Source organism: Dermacentor andersoni, chromosome 1 (genome assembly GCF_023375885.2).
Source record: "Dermacentor andersoni chromosome 1, qqDerAnde1_hic_scaffold, whole genome shotgun sequence".
In the NCBI taxonomy this organism is placed as follows: Eukaryota; Metazoa; Arthropoda; class Arachnida; order Ixodida; family Ixodidae; genus Dermacentor; species Dermacentor andersoni.
In genome coordinates, this window is record NC_092814.1 from 409,019,669 (window position 1) to 409,037,712 (window position 18,044).

Sequence of the window (18,044 nt, forward strand, 5' to 3'; positions counted from 1 at the left end):
TAAGACGCAAAACTCACCACACGTCAGTTGTAGCATTTTTGTTTTCATGACTACAGTATACACGTTTCAAAAGATGAAAAGTGGGGAAAAAAGCCTCAAGAACATAATCATCCTAGGATTGTCATGTCCTTACAGCTATGCAATGACTAATGCCTCATACATCTTGGGAGCACATTGGTTGCAATGCCAACAGGTATATTTGATAAGAGAATAGCTTGCACCCAGATTTGCCACACAGTTGATGGCTGATGGCTTTTTTTGTCGTCATGTTATTACTATGTATTCAGTATTCATTTAGATGTAAAGGACACTACAGGCACTGAAGTACCAAATGGCACTTGCATTTCAGGGGAGAAAGTGTCCAGTATGCCTGTATAGCTAAATGGACACCAGATGCTCTGTGTACAATGTAATCGGTGTACTTGTCTGGAGTGCTTAAACAGCACGCACAGCTACACATGCAGTTTTGTTTGCAAATGCTGAAACATGAATCTAAGTGGAAGCGCTATGTTGCACTTTGTTCTTTGGCTTTCAGTGCTACCACCATTATATATGTGGAGGTACTAGTAGAAGCATCCCGTGGAGATAAATGACAACTTTTCTGAATAGAGGTATCAAATATATGCTTAAAACGCCAAAAAACTGCTTGACAGGCAAACGTATGCTTCTGTAGTACTGCACTGGTTACCGTCGCCAATCCATGCATTGCTTGCGCTCTATTGCATTCAATATGAACTACAACAACAAGCTGTGGTGGATTTCCCTCCTGGTCAAGCTGGTGTTGCTGCGAAAATTTTTGACCAAGCAAAGTGGAGGTTCTTTAATTATTTCAGAAATGCATGTAACATCATGCTTTTGGTTGTGTGCTGTTTCCATGGAGTGATAAGTATTGGTGCACCAAGGTGCGGGAGATCCTGTGTCCTTAGTGCAGCGTGCGTTCTTATTGCGCTCTGCATCCTGCCGGCAGTGTACTATCACTGCAGATGAAGATGACGAAAAGCATAGGGTGTGTGCATTGCTGCGATCGTGAAACTTAATTTTTTTCCTGAAAGGGTCACACGTTGTATATGCTACCACATGACAGACCAGAAGCGCGATATGACGACGCCTCACACATTCCGGCTCATACTGAACAAGGTAGTATCATAGCTAAGGCTAGGTAGCATTCACAACAGCTAGTCTGTGTTTAACTACATGGCTGTAGTGAAAGCTAAAATGCAGGGATAACACCCTTTTGGAAGGGTGTTGTCCATGCTACACCCATATTGAAAGGGTGGTGTCTGTGTTACACCCATATAGGAAGGGTGTTGTTTGTTGTACACCCATAGGCAAGGTGACGTCATATTAACACCTTTTCCTTTGTGGGGCGTTAATTTACACCCCTCTGCTTGGGGTGTAGTAATACACCCAAAAGGGTGTCACCCATGGGACAAGCCATTTACACCCTTAAGGGTGTTACAATTTTTAGAGTGTATATGCGGATGACCTCACGTTCTGGGCTCACCAAGGGTCCTACGGGGACAAGCAAGAAACTTCAAAAGGCCATAGACGCAGTCGTGGAATACGCGAGGGCGGCGGACATGGCATGCGCACCCAAAAAATCGGAACTCATTCGGGTGCGTGCGAAATACGCAAGAAAGAAGAACTGGGTGCCACTCACTCTGACTCTCGACGGGGCGCCAATTCGTGAAGTGGAGATAATCAGAATATTGGGGATGTGGATACAGCAGAACGCTGGAACATCCCACACCCTTCAAAAACTAAAGCCGGTCACAGGAAACGTGGCTAGAATGATACGGAGAGTGGCAAGAAGCTGGGACAGCCTAACTGAGAGAGAGACCATCAGCCTGGTTCACGCATAACGTTAAAGAACTCCAGGTGGTCGAAATTTTCGGAGTCCTCCACTACGGCGTGCCTCATGATCAGAAAGCGGTTTTGGCACGTAAAACCCCATAATTCAATTGTTTAATTTTTTCGTTCACGCATTCGTAATTAGCCGAATCACATACGCCCTTCCGTATCAGGCCTTGACAAACCAAGAAAATATACAGGCAAACACAATAATAAGAAAAGCCTTCAAAGCCGCCCTTGGTCTTCCCGAATGCGCTAGCACAGAGTGATTCGAGGGACTGAGCCTGCACAATACTTTTGACGAGTATGCAGGCGCGACGTTATACGCTCAGAAAGAACGACTTTGTTCTTCATCTCAGGGCAGGGAAGTATTGGCGAGGTTAGGCTTTCCCCTGAGACCCCAGTATTGCGGAGAGGAAACGGCACAGATGGACCGCAGCGTTCGATTGCACATCGCGGTGGCCCCAATTCCCAAAAACATGCACCACAAGTACCATCCCGGACGACGCAGAGCAAGGGTAAAGACTATTCACAAACGTTTTGGCATGGGACCGGGGGTGTATTATACGGATGCCAGTCGAGCCAGCTCAAACACTTTCTCCATAGTCTCTACATGCAACAACATAACAACGGCAGCCTTCAAAACCGCCTCGACATGCGTGGCAGAGGCTGCAGCCATCGCCTTGGCCATTCAGGACGCCGAGCGCCAAACCAATTCGGCTGTCATATTTTCCGACTCACAAGCGGCTTGCCGCTTGTTTATACATGGAACGGCACCCAAATCAATAATAAAAATTTTAGGCACTCAACTATCCCACACTATCGCATGGTGTCCTGCACACGAGCGACTGGAAGGAAACGCGAGGGCAGACCGTATTGTTCGAGGATTAAACGTCCGAGCAACGGCATGGCCTAGCGACGCTGTTCCACCGAATTCTCGTGACATCCTCCTACAGCAAAGGCAGGAGCGGAGACGTTTTGGACATCCTCACTCCGATTTAAACAGTCAACAGGAAAGGGACTGGCGTCGTATTCAGACAAATACATACCCCAACCTGCACCACCTACACAGAATACACCCCACGAGGTTCACTGACGAGTTCCCGTGGTGCACAGACACACCCACACTAAAACACATCACATGGGAGTGCCCCAGGAGGCCTCCGCACATAGACAGCCCCATATTACACCAACATTCACTAATGAGGAATAGGCAGTGGGAGGCATGGCTTGCGGACGAGGGCCGGGAGAGCCAGTTGGCTCTTCTGGACCAAGCCCAGCGAGCCCTTATTTTATTTATATTGAATAAAGTTTCTCTCTCTCTCTCTCTGCGGAAGCAATGACGTGTGCAACAGACATGGACAAAGTGCATAGAGTCTGAGCATTTCACTCTTCAAAAGTCAGCCGTACAGTTCATTTCACTGCTGAACCCGTTTTACTCATGAAACTTCACTGCCAACTGAAGTGAAATTTCAAAATAAGTAGTTGCAGCGAAGAAAGCATTTTATTTCATTTCAATAATGAATTAGGCTTTCGCATTTCCACTATAATTGGCGAGGAAAACGTATAAAATTACGCGGTAATAATTTTATTTTTGTGGTTACCGCCTTATTTGGGTTACGCGAAAAGATTGAAGTACGAATTATTTGCAGCCTCGCGGAGGAACAGTGGCTGGTGGATATGAGGGCGTGGGCGGGGCTTCACTGCAGACTTAAGTTGTATCCGACTATAGTAGCGTTTTTTGAATTAGCTCTGGAAGAATTATAGAGAAATACATGCTTGAGGAACAATCACAGTTCTTTGGATCCCTTCTTTACTGCTCTACCAAGTGCCAAAGCCGACTCGTATTGTTATTTGGGAAGTTGCGTAACGATGCGTGGCTGCCGTAACGATGCGTACAACCGAGTAGAGAGCAGGACGCCTAGGTTATAGACGTACTGCGTCCAGCGCAGAGGGTTAGAAAAACACCTACATAAGCATAGGAGAGAATTGGCTACGTCAGGCGGCTCGACTAATAACTGTAGAAGCGTCATTCAAAACAGAAGGAATTGTTCTCCATTTCCGGCGGCGGTTTCATAAACTATGGCTAAATATGTTAATTTTCGCTTTTCCTTTCTGTTTGGGTGTTGTCTTGGCTCTCTCCCTTAGTAGATTGCTCAATTTGTCAATTCCTTGTGATTCCTGTCTCCAGTGGCCAATTTTGCACAAAAAGTGCTATACAATTACAGAAAACCCAGACGAGATAACGGGTGACAGTCATATTGCTTATGGGTAATTGGAAGGTTTGATGATGGGCGCAGTCTCGCATTACTTTATTTTCTACCTTTTCTAACCCATATCGCGGGTATATGGTTCAGGGGAAAACATTCTGGGATTTTACGTACCAAAACCACTTTCTGATTATGAGGCACGCCGTAGTGGAGGACTCCGGAAATCTAACCACCTTGGGTTCTTTAACCTGCACCTAAATCTAAGTACACGGGTGTTTTCGTATTTCCCCCCCATCGAAATGAGGCCGCCGTGGCCGGGATTCGATTCCACGACATCGTGTTCAGCAGCCCAACACCATAGCAACTGAGCAACCACGGCCAGTATGGTTCAGGAGATCTGCCAGCGTCGCGGCGAGCAGTCACTCGAGGAAATAATGAAGCAAAAAAAAAGTTAAATGCAACTGGCCTTTTCTCCGGCCGGAACTCGTTCCACCTGCACACAGACCAGCTGACCACGAACTCACTCCCTTTCCTGGTCCCTGGATCAGTCTAAACAAAGAAGGTTGAACTAACGAAGGAACAGCCATGCGTGTGACCGTTGAATAAATGGTGACAACCCAGCGCATCTCGTGTTCATTCCGCGGGCACCGCATCGATGAGAAAACTGGCCTTCACATCCCAGGAGAAGCCGATATCTACTACCATCCGAAAGGAATGAAAAAGGCAGCAAAATGTTGACCGCCCAATAGCTGTCAAGTCTCAACATTGATTATGCGGCGCTTTAGAAATGTGTGTGAGGAATGGTGGCGTGGGCTAGGAGGGCGGGGGGTATGCCACCTAACTTCGGGGGTGGGGGGGGGCGGACCCCCCCCCCTAGGTACGTGCCTGCTTGCTGGTAAGCTTTTTAGTTCTTTTCCTCCTCTGTGAATCAATGTTTTTCCTGTACATATACCTCAACGCTCTCCCAGCCCATTTACTTTGTTCCATAGTCCTCCGTCGTTCTTCATAATGAATTTTACTGCGAGTTTCCCACTTCAATGTTGGATGGATGGAAGGCTGTTATGAGCGTCGCCTTTGGAACGGGGAGGTGGGTTGCGCCACAAACCTCTTGCTATTATACTGCCTAATGTCCTACCTAGATTAAACAACAAAAAAAGAAAAAACAAGCACTATGAACTCCCACAACCAAATTTTCTGATCCCCTATTGCGAACTGCGCTTTTGTACGTCTCCGTTTTTTTTTTGTTTCCCTACTTTTCTTCCACCAATCCTCCAATCGCCTCTTACTAATGCCTACTGCGGACATGTTTACTTTTCCACTGCTCTCGATGAACCCAAGGGCTTCAAGGAGGCCAGTGGCGCCTAAATTGACCGCTGGGTAGACGGCTTCACATTCGAATAAAACATGCTCCATAGTTTTCCTAGGTTTACCGCAGCAAGCGCATGCTTCATCTTCCTTCTTATATCTCGCTTTATAGGTACGTGTTGTATTCTGTGCGTTTATAGGTACGTGTTCCCGATCTCACTTCGAAAAGTAATGAGCTTCCCTTTGAATTATCATAACTTGTTTCTTTCCTGATTCCGTTTTGTTCTCTTAAGTAATTACTCATGGCAGGTTTCTTTTCCATCGCCGCCACCCATGAGATTATTTCAGCCTCTCTGACTTTGAGCTTGACGTTCTTCCTTGCTGTATTGCTCACCCGACAGGCCGCGTACTTGCTGGTAAGCTTCCTAGTTCTTTTCCTCCACTGTGAATCAATGTTTTTCCTGTACAGATACCTGAACACGCTCCCAGCCCATTTACGTTGTTCCATATTCCTCAGTCGTTCTTCATTCTCAATTTTACTGCGAGCTTCCCTCATTTCAAAACTAGTCCAGCCCATATCACCCTGCACAGCTTCATTTGTGGTCTTCCCGTGAGCGCCCAATGCGAGGCGAACCACTGACCTTTGGTTCCCATCGGGTCCTGATTGTACCCCCGATTTAAAGCAAACAACGGCATTTCCAAAGGTAAGTCCTGGAACTATTACACCTTTCCACATACCTCGGAGGACCTCGTACCTATCGTATCCCCATAGCGCTCTGTGCTTCATTATGGCTGCATTTCTCTTCCCCTTCACTGTTGTTGTTTTTTCCTGTGTTTGCATATATCTATTGCGTTTTTTTATCCATATACCAAGGTATTTATATTCTCTTACCCGAGGTATTTCCTGGCCCTGTATCACCACTGTCCACTGTTTTCATTGAATGCCATAACAACTGATTTTCTAACACTAAATTTCAAACCTAAATTGTTGCTTTCCTGTCCGCAGATATTAGCCTGACGTTGCAAATCACTTTGCTTGTTAGCTAGCAACACATGTCGTCCGCATAGAATAAACCTGGAAGCTGCTGCTCTACTACTGTACCCGCCTGTTTGTATGTAAGATTAAACCCGATATTACTTCCTTCTAGCGCCCTCTCCGTCCTCACCATGCACATTATAAACAGCAGTGGAGATAAAGGGCACCCCTGCCTCAGTCCCTTGTTGATATGAACTTTCTACTCGCTCCTCATCCCTTCCCATTCAACGCAAACGGTATTTTCTAGGTAAATCTCTCTCAAAAGCTGTAGACAATCGTCACCTGAGCCTTCCCCTTCCAGCATATCCCACAAAATGTTGCAGTCTACACTGTCGTAGGCTCCTGTAATGTCTAAAAAGGCCGCATATAACGGTCTGCTTTCTACTTTTGATATTTCAATACACTTAGTAAGAACAAATAAGTTAGCATCTAAATGCCTACCTATTCTGAAGCCATTCTGAAGTTCTCCCAAAATGCCATTATTCTCTGCCCATGTTTAAAGCTTTAATTTCGTTGCCTGCATTGCTAGCCTGTATATTACCAATGTAATGGTCCACGGTCTATACGAGTGAATTCTATCTTTCTCCCCCTTACCTTTATAAATTAAATTCATTCTACTCTGTCTCCAACTGTCTGCTATTCGTCTATCTTTTAAAGTTTTTTCCACTGCTTTTACTCTGTCTCCAACTGTCTGCTATTCGTCTATCTTTTAAAGTTTTTTCCACTGCTTTTACCAGATCTTCCTTACTTTTTGGTCCTAGTTCATTAATCAGCCTAACGGGAACCTCGTCTAGCCCTGTGGCTGGGCGCTTAGGAACTTTCTCTTCGGCTTTCTTGCAGTTCAAATTTGTCAGCACCAGCTCCTTTTCTACTTGGGTCAACGTATGGATGGATGGATGGATGATTGAGGCTCAACCCTTTGAATCGGGCGGCGGCGGCACGCGCCACCTAGCCTTGAATTGTACTATATGCATGCATACTTATGTATTTACTCCTTTACTTTTGCTTTGTATTATCCACCAATCAGATAGCTTTCCGTTTAGTTATTTCAACCTGTTCAAAGTCTATTTTACTTTCACTGTCTTTAAAACCGAAAGCTCTGAATAGTTCCCCGTTGCATTCAACCGCAGGGTGAAGTTGTTTACAAGCAAGTATCAGGTGTTAAGCCGTTTCCTTGTCCTCTCCACACGCCCCGCACAACAAATCTATCTCCTGGTATGTGGCTCTGTACGTTTTAGTCCACAGTACACCTGTCCTGACCTCAAACAACAATGAGTTTCTCCTAGAGTTATCGTAAATATTTTCTTTGGCTATTTCTTGCTTAAACGTCCTGTATCTCTGTAATGCTGATTTGGTTTGCACCTCTGTTTTCCACATACCCATCTCTGTCTCCTTAACCTTTTTCTTGACGAATGATTCCTTAGCTGTCCCCCCACTGCTGCCCAAGTATTTGCTTGTCGGTTTTCTAGTTCGCTTCCTCCACCTTGTGTCAACATTCCTCGTGTATAAGTAACTGAAAACCTTCCTAGCCCACCACCTTTCCCCCACTTTTCTCAATCGCTCCTGAAATGCTACCTTGCTGCCCTCGAAAGAAGACCATCCCAGATCCCGCTGCACCCCAAGATTTCGTGTCTTGCCATGTGCTCCCAGACCGAGCCTACCCACACCACGTTGCCTAGTTTACAACTGTTGCCGGGTCTCTGCTCTCAAACTGCATTGGCAAAAGTCAGGCCTGGAACCATTACCCCATTCCATATCCCTCGCACTACCTCGTACCTATTGTAGTTCCACAGTGCCCTACTCTTCATAATCGCTGCACTTCTGTTACCTTTAGTCGTTACATATTTTTGGTACTCTGTCAGATACTCAATGCCATTATTTATGCACACCTTAAGGTACTTGTATTTATCGACTATCTCCTGCGTGGCCTGCTGTATCTTATGCTCGTCGCAAATGTTATCATTAAAAAGCATGACTCCTGATTTTTCTTTGCTGAACTTCAAGCCTAATCTGTCTCCTTCTGTACCACATATGTCCATCAATCCCTGCAGATCTTCTGTATTGTCAGCCATTAATACAATATCATCCGCGTACATCCGTCCGGGTAATGACTGTTCAATCAATTTTCCTTGCTTGAAAAATGATAGGTTGAAGCCGAGTCCGCTTTGGTGTATTTTGGCCTCTAGACCTTCTAGGTACAGCATAAACATCAGAGGTGACAATGGGCACCCCTGCCTAAGCCTCCGCCGAATCATTACAGGCTCCGAAACCTGCTTTTCCCCATTGTATATTCACCTGGTTACATTTATAGATATATTTTAAGGAATTGGTTACTCCATCTTGCACTCCTAAAGTTTCCCGAATGCCCCACAAGCCCTCTTGAAATACACCGTCATAGGCTCCCTTGATATCCAAAAAAGCCAGCCATAGGCGTCTGTGTTCCTTTTCAGCTACTTCAATGCACTGTGTTAGTGAGAACAGATTGTCTTCTAGCCTCCTATGCTTCCGGAACCCATTTTGTAGCTCTTCAAGCACCCCCTCGTTCTCTACCCATGCCTGCAGTCTGTCCTTTATAATCTGCGTAGCCACCCTGCAAACCACTGGCGTCACTGTTATAGGCCGGTAGTTATTCATGACAGCTTTGTCCCCCTTTCCCTTATATATCATTCTCATCCTGCTTAGCCTCCATTCGTAAGGCACTTTACCATCCATTAGCATTTTGCTCACCACCTCCCTTAATGCTTTCTTCGATTTCGGGCCCAATTTCTTTATTAACTTAATTGGAATACTATCGGGGCCTGCCGATGTGCTACTTGGTACCCTCTTCTCGGCCCTTTCCCACTCTCTTTCTCCAAGCGAAAGCAGTGGATTGACCGGGCTATCCCCCTTCGACATACTGCATGTACCATTTCTCTCTTCTGTCAATTTTTCCCTCATCATGGTTCCTGTATGATCCATTGCATCCTCTACTTCTAACCGAGAACCTTGAGCTGTTACTATATACCTCTGCTCTAGGCTTGTCCTATTACCCAATGAGTTCAGATGTTGCCAGAATTTCCTAGCTGCCTGTTTATCTTTTTATTGCTTATTTCTGACAGTCATTGGGACCCTTTTGTCTTGATTTTCTCGTTGATCAAATAGGATGCTTCCCTTCTGCCTTTTATGTAGTTTACCCATTTCCTCTCTACTTCTGCTTCAGGTTCTCCCTTACTTTTGGAATACTTGTGTTCCCTGGAGGCTTCCTGACGTTTCTTTACGGCCTTCTTAACCTCTTCATCCCACGAGCTCTTGAGTTTTCGTATCCCTTGTCTTGTTTTCCTGACTCTCGCCTTACCTAGCTCCATAGTCTCATTAACTTTGGGTAAGTCCAATCAATTTCAGTACCCTCTGATATTTCCTCTTCAATTTGTTTGGCCGCTATTTCCACTTGGTCTTCTGAGTAAAAAAGCACACCTGGCATTTCCTCACGCGTCGTTCGTGCTTTAGTTTCCCTCTTAAAACTCAACTTGATACGTTTGTGGTCGCTACCTATACTTTTGGAGCCCTGTTCATCTATAATCATGGCCCCTAATCTATCGTACACCCATGTCACATTAACGCATAATCTATTGTCGAGTGTCGACCCCCTACCTCTCATGTTATGATCCCGTCACACTTTTCAGTAGAGTTACAGGCAACTAAGTTATGCGTCTCGCACATATCCAGCAGCATGTTACCTGTGGAGTCTGTGTGCCCATCCATATCTTCAACATGCGCATTCATGTCTCCTAATACAATTATCTCACGTCCTTTTTCTAGGTCATTGATGTCCGCTGTTATACAGTCCATCATTTTTTTTTCCTCTTTAGCATTTGATCCTGTCCAAAGGTCTACAAGGCCTAGAAGTGTTTTCGCCCATGCTACTTTTCCTTTTAGCCATAAATTCTCCTTGCATTCCTGTTTGACCCTTTTCCAATTTGTATTTTTATGAGTGAGTGCTCCAATTGCCCCGCCCTTTCTGCTACCCTGCACTCTGTTGCAGTATTCCCATGCATAATCAGGGTTACGGGGCGGTCGCTCCATGGCCCTAAGATGTGTCTCTACAAACCCATAAACCATTAAGTTCTCCTGCCATAGTTGCTCTTCGATTTCCTCCAATTTTAGCCTATTTCTGCCACCTTGTGTATTAATGAACCCTACGTCTGACTTACTTTGGCTCTGGTGCTTATTCCTGTCGCCTCTCCCGATGTTTGCTTGTTTGTGGCTCCTGCCTCGAATCGCCCACGCCTACATTGGTTCTTTCAGGGCTCTGTGTCCCTCTAAAAAAAGCTGAACGTGAACGGCGCGCTTAGCGCCACCTGGAGAGGCTTCAAATTATTAAACAGTATAGTTACTAGGTGGCCCGACAGATGGCACTAAAAGCTGACGAAAAAAAATGAACTAGGGTCAAAAAGTAAGGAAGCTCTGGTGAAAACAGTGGAAAAAAACTTAAAAAGATAGACGAATACCAGGCAGTTGGCGACAAAGTAGAATGAATTTAATTTATAAAGCTAAGGGGGAGAAAGGGTCACGGGGGGGGTGGGGGTAAGAAGACCCGTGGTTCGACACCACGACGGCGGCGGAGAGTTATAGCCATCGGGGGTGGGGAGCCGCGGTTTTCGAAGAGCGCGTACGCGAGTTCACTGTGAGTCGGGGCTTTCGCGGGTCGGTTCGCGGAAGCAGCGCCGTGGCTTTGAAGTCAAACCCTCGCCGCTGAACCGCACCATGGCGGGACATTCCGCAAACGGACCAGATACCCCAACGGGGCGTGGAAGTGTTGTCTTCGGGGGAGTGTGTCTTGCGAGGTTGTGAGACAAGAGACTCGTTGCACTGCAATTGATTTGTAGCAACGGCCTTGACGCATTGGAACCCCGGATAGTGTCACCCTGGAGCCCCGTTGTGTGCACACTGCGCGCACCGCATTGTGATTGGATGAACGATGGGGTGAGGGGGGGTTGGGGATGTTTTTAGTAAGTTTTTAGGTACGTGCAGCGCCGTTGGACGGGGATTCGGTGGAGATTCGGCTAAGAGGACGAACACCAAGATTCTAAATGTTAACTCGTAGTTTGATGTGCGTGTAAATATTTTACGTTCTATCGCTTGCTTATTGTATCTTAATAAACAGTTAACCCCTTTGCAATCAGCGTCACTGGCTTGCCTACTGTAATGTGACTTCGCCACATCGACATCTTCATGTTTCCCTCACTGACCTCGAGGCGAACATCAACTCCGACCACAAAAAAAACAAAAAAAAACGGCTATACCATTCTGCCCTTACAGTTCGGCAAAGTGCCGACAGAGCAACACACCACACAGACATATTATGCACAATACAGCAAATACATTTCGCAAATCACCACAGAGCAACATCGTTCATTGCGCAGAACAGAGCAACCAGAACACACGACACATACACGAACACTGCTCGAGCTGCCTATAGCCATATGCCTTGAAAACTTGTTATATAGGCATGATGTTTGGACCATTGTAGTGCCAGTGAGTGACTCTCTGTTATACGTAATTCAGCAATAAATTTCAAAAGAATACTTGTTTGGGTATAGTCACCTGATAAGCATGGCAAATCCACACAGACCTGTTAATATAAAACCGCACTATAATGAATGCTTTTGACTAGCGATTTTAAATTATCAACCCGGTGGCGACGGCGATCTAAGCCTCTCACTTCGAAGCCGGCCGTAGCGGATGGCGCTTCAAGAACCGTTTACAAAGTACTTTCCGTTGAGATCGCTTCAAAGTTTTCTCGCATAATTTCATACAGAAATGGCGAACAATCTGCTATCCGTCCGTACGCCGCTGCAAAGCGGGCACGTGCGAGCCGGCGGCTGCCGGCGGCCGGACTTGCCGGGACGCGTATTTGGAATATTCAGAAGAGACAACGCATGGCAACCGCAGCGCCCCGCTATTGGCTTACGCCGCCTGCGGGACGCCGTGATGTCACTCCTAGCAACAGCGCCAAGCGATAACTCTCGTTCCCGGTGCTTTCCTGTTGACTAGACCTGACTAGACTACACCACCGTGTTCTAGACGTCGCAGGCTTGGTTCTTCGCCCTTTAACACGTGCTGCCTAGTGTTCGGTCTGCTTTTCTCCAGAGAGTTGCGTTTTGACGCCTGTCTCAGCGTTGTTCTGCCAGGCTGGAGTGTTAGGACTGCTCTTTTCGAAGTTTCGTTTTTGACAGCTGTGCTGTTCTGCGGCTAGTGTTCGGAGTGTGTTCTTCCTTTTTTTACGCCGCACTGTTTTTGCCAGCCGCGCTATGACCGCAGCGGACAGTGATTGTCGGACGTCGACGCACTTCGCGATAGAATGCGTGAAGAACCATATCAGTTCGTCCACTGATGTTGAAGTCCTTCGTTCCAACATCGCGAATGAAGATGACGCTTGTCGCTGGGTGGAAAATTACGGCTTCAAGACGAACACGTCGTGGGTGGTATATTTCGTCCAGCCAACAGCAAGGTTTCAAAGGTAATGCAAATTCTCCATTAAAATTCGGATAAAGTATTTTTTTTTTGTAGAACACGAATGTTTCGGTAAAAGTGGCACGTTTTCGGATATGGAATATACAAAAACTTCCAGTATGAATGAAGATCATAACACGCTTCTTCAAGTACATGATGCTGCACCACGTGACCGATTGGGAGCGCAAGAACAGAAAGCAAACTAGCGACGTAAGAATAGGACTGGCCGACTTGACTATCTCATCATCATCAGCCTGGTTATGCCCACTGCAGGGCAAAGGCCTCTCCCATACTTCTCCAACTACCCCGGTCATGTACTAATTGTGGCCATGTTGTCCCTGCAAACTTCTTAATCTCATCCGCCCACCTAACTTTCTGCCGCCCTCTGCTACGCTTTCCTTCCCTTGGAATCCATTCCGTAACTCTTAATGACCATCGGTTATCTTCCCTTCTCATTACGTGTCCTGCCCATGACCATTTCTTTTTCTTGATTTCAACTAAGATATCATTAACTCGCGTTTGTTCCCTCACCCAATCTGCTCTTTTCTTATCCCTTAACGTTACACCAATCATTCTTCTTTCCACAGCTCGTTCTAGTTATATCTAGACTATCGTTCTAGACTATCTAGTTATACCTAACTTCCTGTAATGCGTCCGCGCGCATTACCAGGAACTCCGATCCTTGTTAAAATTTCAAGCCCCTAAAATTTTTCGGTAGCTTCATTTAACCGCCAGTGGATTTACATTAGGAGTGGCATCTCCCGTGATGTACGACAACGCTCTTGTCACATAAGCAGGTTGACTGCGCTTGGCATCGATCCGGAGCTAACATTACGAGCGCGATATTGGCGAATTTCGTAGAGTCAGTCGCACTTGAAAGTTATTTTGTAGAGGTTGTACAGGCGTATAGCCCTTCTTTGAACCAAGCCATTGGGATGTAGCATATGTGGGATGTCAGAAAGTTGCTTGTTTTCATCTTTCATGTCAGTGAAATAGTGCGCACTCTTACTTTTTACAGGATGGTGTTCCATAAAATATGGCGCTGCAAGGAATGCAAGCGCAGCAGTTGATTGGGGAAGCCTGCATTGCACTGCCCTGCCAAGATAGACTTTAAGATAAAAAAGTTCAACAGGAACACACTAAGAAATGATGCCTTCCTGCGTGGCGAGAAGCCACTGCCAGCGATTATAAAGCTGTTGCACCATAACGGCCACAGTCACAGCACAGCATCTGCGGAGGCCCTTCGTCATCTAACACCAACATCCCAAACTAAGCAAACCTTTCTGGAGTATTTCGACAACGGCATGTCCCCAGCTGGCTTCATGAAAGCAAACTGGTGGCGCAGGAGAATGGGTACCTGCTCGTTGCCAACTCAGCAGTCAACCCAGTGCCTTCAGCGATATATTACTGGCACAAGCTCTGGCGCGAAGAGAACTTCGGGAGAAACATTGACCCACTCCTGAATATAACAGAGAAGATGCCACTGTATGCCAAACAAGGTGAGCATACAACTAAAATACTGCACTACCGAGTTAGGGCTCCAGAATGTCACTTGAACTTAATCTTTTTGTGGGACTTCAATTACAACAGATTTTGAAAAAAATTTTCCACAAGGTCGTGTCAGTGCCAGGTGCTTCACAATGGGGTTTGAACACTGGGATGAGATTGGGAATGCCATGAAGACACTGGGCAGTGTGTGTTTTCAGTCAATGGAGATTTGGCATCCAATATTTTAAATAGTTCTATATAATTAGCGAAGGGAAAATGAGATGTACACCCAACCGTAGCAAATTTCTACAAAGGAAACCAGTACGTGTTCCTCGAAAGTAAAGCCTTGCAGATGAAAAAGAATATGTCCAGGTCCGGGACTCGAACCATAGGCCACTGTCTTTCTGGGACAACTGAACTGCTCTACCATGTAAGCTAACCAGGTGGCTAAAAGATGGCAGGGTGATGTCAAATCGGTGAACAACTCAAAGGTATGTCAAATGTTTGATGAGACAAATCTGTAGAAACCTGCAACATGGAGAAGTGATTAATGAAGGGAAGATGGGACATTTTTAATATTGTTACAAAGAGGAAGCAACCAAATATTTACACTATCTATAAATACTAGGCGACATGCAGCACTAGCAAAGGTGGTAAGCGGGAAGTGCGAACCAGCAAAACAGCTTCGTTGTCTTTTGCAAACGGCCATCATGTCCCCACTGAAGCCTGTAACAATATGCTATGGAAAGATATGTCACAACTTTGCATACAACTGCAACATCACTGTGTGATACTTGACGAAGGGAAAGACGGCACCGGAAAGAGTGAATATACTTATTCTTCTAGCATCAATTCTAATCCATGTACTAACCTGGGTGTCAGATTCAAAAATTTTGTCGAGCCGAGGTGGTTATACTAAAAAAATACCAGTTCAATGTCTCACTGAAAATTGTTTCATTGCTTTAACCAGCGTGTTTGTATGTTAAATGTATGCTAGCTATGGCAGTATATGTTTGGCTTTTTATTGGGTTTTGGAGTGACATATGGCTTTAGAAGAAGGAAAAACTGGGCTAGTTTGCACTCAACTTGATGTGCTGTCTCTCTTCCTCTGTTGTATTTACTTCAAACACATGTGCAGTGAAAATTAACAAATTGTTGTAAATGCTCGAGAACAATGGCATGCACTGTATTTTAAGCACAATGAAACTTGGTAACTGCACTGTGTCAGGGCACACAAGTAGCACGTCCTATAGCTTGTTTTGAAAGTGCAAACTAACTTTCAGTGCCCGCATGGCTTGCTTATGTTAGCCTTTGTGGGAGCCCTACCTCAAGTTACCAACAGACAGTACTCCTTCTAACTGGTTGTTTTGTTACTTGTCACTACTGTACAGCTAGCATTTGGTGCTGTATGTGGGCTAGTACATAGCACAGCGTGACACATTTGGACTAAAAACAGCCGAATGGGCAGAGCCCAATACAGTGGCACCCAGCAGCCCTGCAGACAGGTGTTTTTATTGTGTTTGTTTTGTGGATTTGGTGCTACCTAACATTGTATGTATCTTGCAAAATAATGACATGATATCTGCCATAAGACAGATGTGGTTATGAAGGCCACTGAAATATAGGCAAATGTTTCTACTGAACAATTTATTATGTGATTGAGAATGCCTTTAATAAAACTTGCTCAGTAATCTTCCCCGCAATCAGCACCCTTTTTAAAACACTTCCAAAGTGCCTAAATGTCCGCGGAAGAAAAATCTGCATTGGCTGCACAAACGGTCATGAACCGCTTGATGTACCTTCTTCAGAGGCACTGGGGAGACTCGCAGTTAGGTCTGGTGCCCTTGGGGAAACTGGCACACTCTATGTGGAGGTCATTAATATTTGCAACTGTTGCACAGGTAATATGAGGACGAAGACTGTCATATTGCAAAATGACACTTGCGGCCAGCAGCTGTGTCCCTTTGTTTTTATGCCGTGTTAAAATAGTTGTTAAACTCTCCGCTTAAGCTATTCTATAAGCTGCCATGGTACCTATCTTGCTTACACTTTCCAAAGCTGGAGCATGTCATAAAGTGTGATTGGCTGATCCAGGACTTAAATCCACAGTTACCTGGCGATCTGTCTTTGGTATCGCTTTGACAGCTGCAATAGCTGCTGGTGTTAAACCCTTGAGGTCATTGACCTAGGTGAGGAGTTTTTCATAGATGTCCCACCATTTGTAACTTCTCTACTGCATTTCACCTTGCTGCTGTAACAAGAATGCATTACACATATGTAACTTACATTCTCCAATGATGTTTAATATGATTTACTTCTTCACTTGTCAAAAATTATAGCAGAAGGTTGTTTTGTTACGTGTCTCAAAGTACCATGTTGAGCCACCTCAAGTGAGGTGGCCATGTTTACAATGGGACAGTAATGGCGTTTGTTCAGCTACACTGCTTTACCACCTATTGAACATTTTACAACGCTAGTAACAATGTTGCGAGCTTATTAGACAGTGGCACACAATTTCAGAACTTAATTAGAAAATTGAAATTTTTGTTGTACTTGGCGTCATATCTATGAAGTTTGATGCTGCCTTCAGCTTCTCACCATGGTGCCCAGTTCTCACAAGCACATTAAATAAACAGAAGAAATACCAATGCAGCTGTCAACTGTCATGAAAGCCTGCTGCATTAATGATTCCTGTTCACAACTCATAAATTGAGCACTTTGTATCCATGAATTTCGTCATGAAAGTGGGTTTCATTTGCTTGTTTTGTTAGGAATTAGCATAGTGTGACATTGCCGTCTTGTTTAATTTTACACACAGAAACTTATGCAGCTTTTTAGTTCAAGTTCCTGTGGTCACGTCGGTTCAGAAATTAATTGAAAACCCTTCTGCACATAACAGGTCTATGTATGCTCTTAGTCACATTTTAGTTTGGTGGACAGATTATGTTAGTTTTTTTGCATCAAAAATTACCTAAAGTCTTTCTAAATGTTTTCACATTTCTTCACTCAATGCAGGCCTCGATGTCAAGCTAGGTCGCTCAGAGGATGGCCAGTTCTGGGTGGTCTTGGTTGTGACCCAATAATGAGGCGTACACAGGAGCTGAATGCAGCAAGAGAAATTATCTTTATAGATTCGACATCATCCTGTGATGCCTCACAGAGCACACTCACGGTACTACTGGCTGCTACAAATGCTGGTGCATTACCTGTTGCGGTGCTTATTCACAACTCGCAGTCAGCGAAATGCTACTGCACTGCATTCACACTGCTAAAGGAAAGCTACCCAATCTGCTTCGGAGGGCTCAGTGTAAGTAGCTGAAAAATATCGAGTCAAAGGCGTAGCCTCTCTTGAGATTTCAAAGTAGTGTTGTATGCTCCGCTATAAAGAAACAGTAAATATTGTATTTAGCTTAGTGATAACTATAACTTTTATAATCCTTTATGAAGGAGCATTTAAGTTTAGTTAAACAATGAACCTGTGGTAATGACCAGTGCCGACAGAAAATAGCATTATACTGGTAGTGTAGCTCCATAGTGGTCACAACACTACGATCGTGCTGCTGTAACAGCTTACTGTAATATTCCTTCTACTAGCGCTTGGCATTGCTTAAAAAATGCCATGTGTATAATACAAACATCTGAACCAATTCGGTTTATTGAAT

General features: G+C 45.0%; 1 protein-coding gene and 1 pseudogene across 2 annotated transcripts in view; one reads left to right on the top strand and one right to left on the bottom strand.

Annotated features, from left to right (window-relative positions):
* The window catches only part of LanB2 (laminin subunit gamma-1), a 335,820-nt gene extending 325,133 nt beyond the window's left edge, over positions 1–10,687 (bottom strand). The window contains exon 1 of one of the 2 annotated variants that reach the window (XM_055064956.2): positions 10,593–10,687. The gene's annotated coding sequence lies outside the window, so the exon portion shown is untranslated. The remainder of the gene's footprint in view (positions 1–10,592) is intronic. The other variant, XM_055064957.2, reaches the window with a different exon arrangement.
* A 2,005-nt stretch (positions 10,688–12,692) lies between these two features.
* On the top strand, positions 12,693–17,465 carry LOC126518679 (uncharacterized; annotated as a pseudogene).
* The last annotated feature ends 579 nt before the right edge of the window (positions 17,466–18,044 follow it).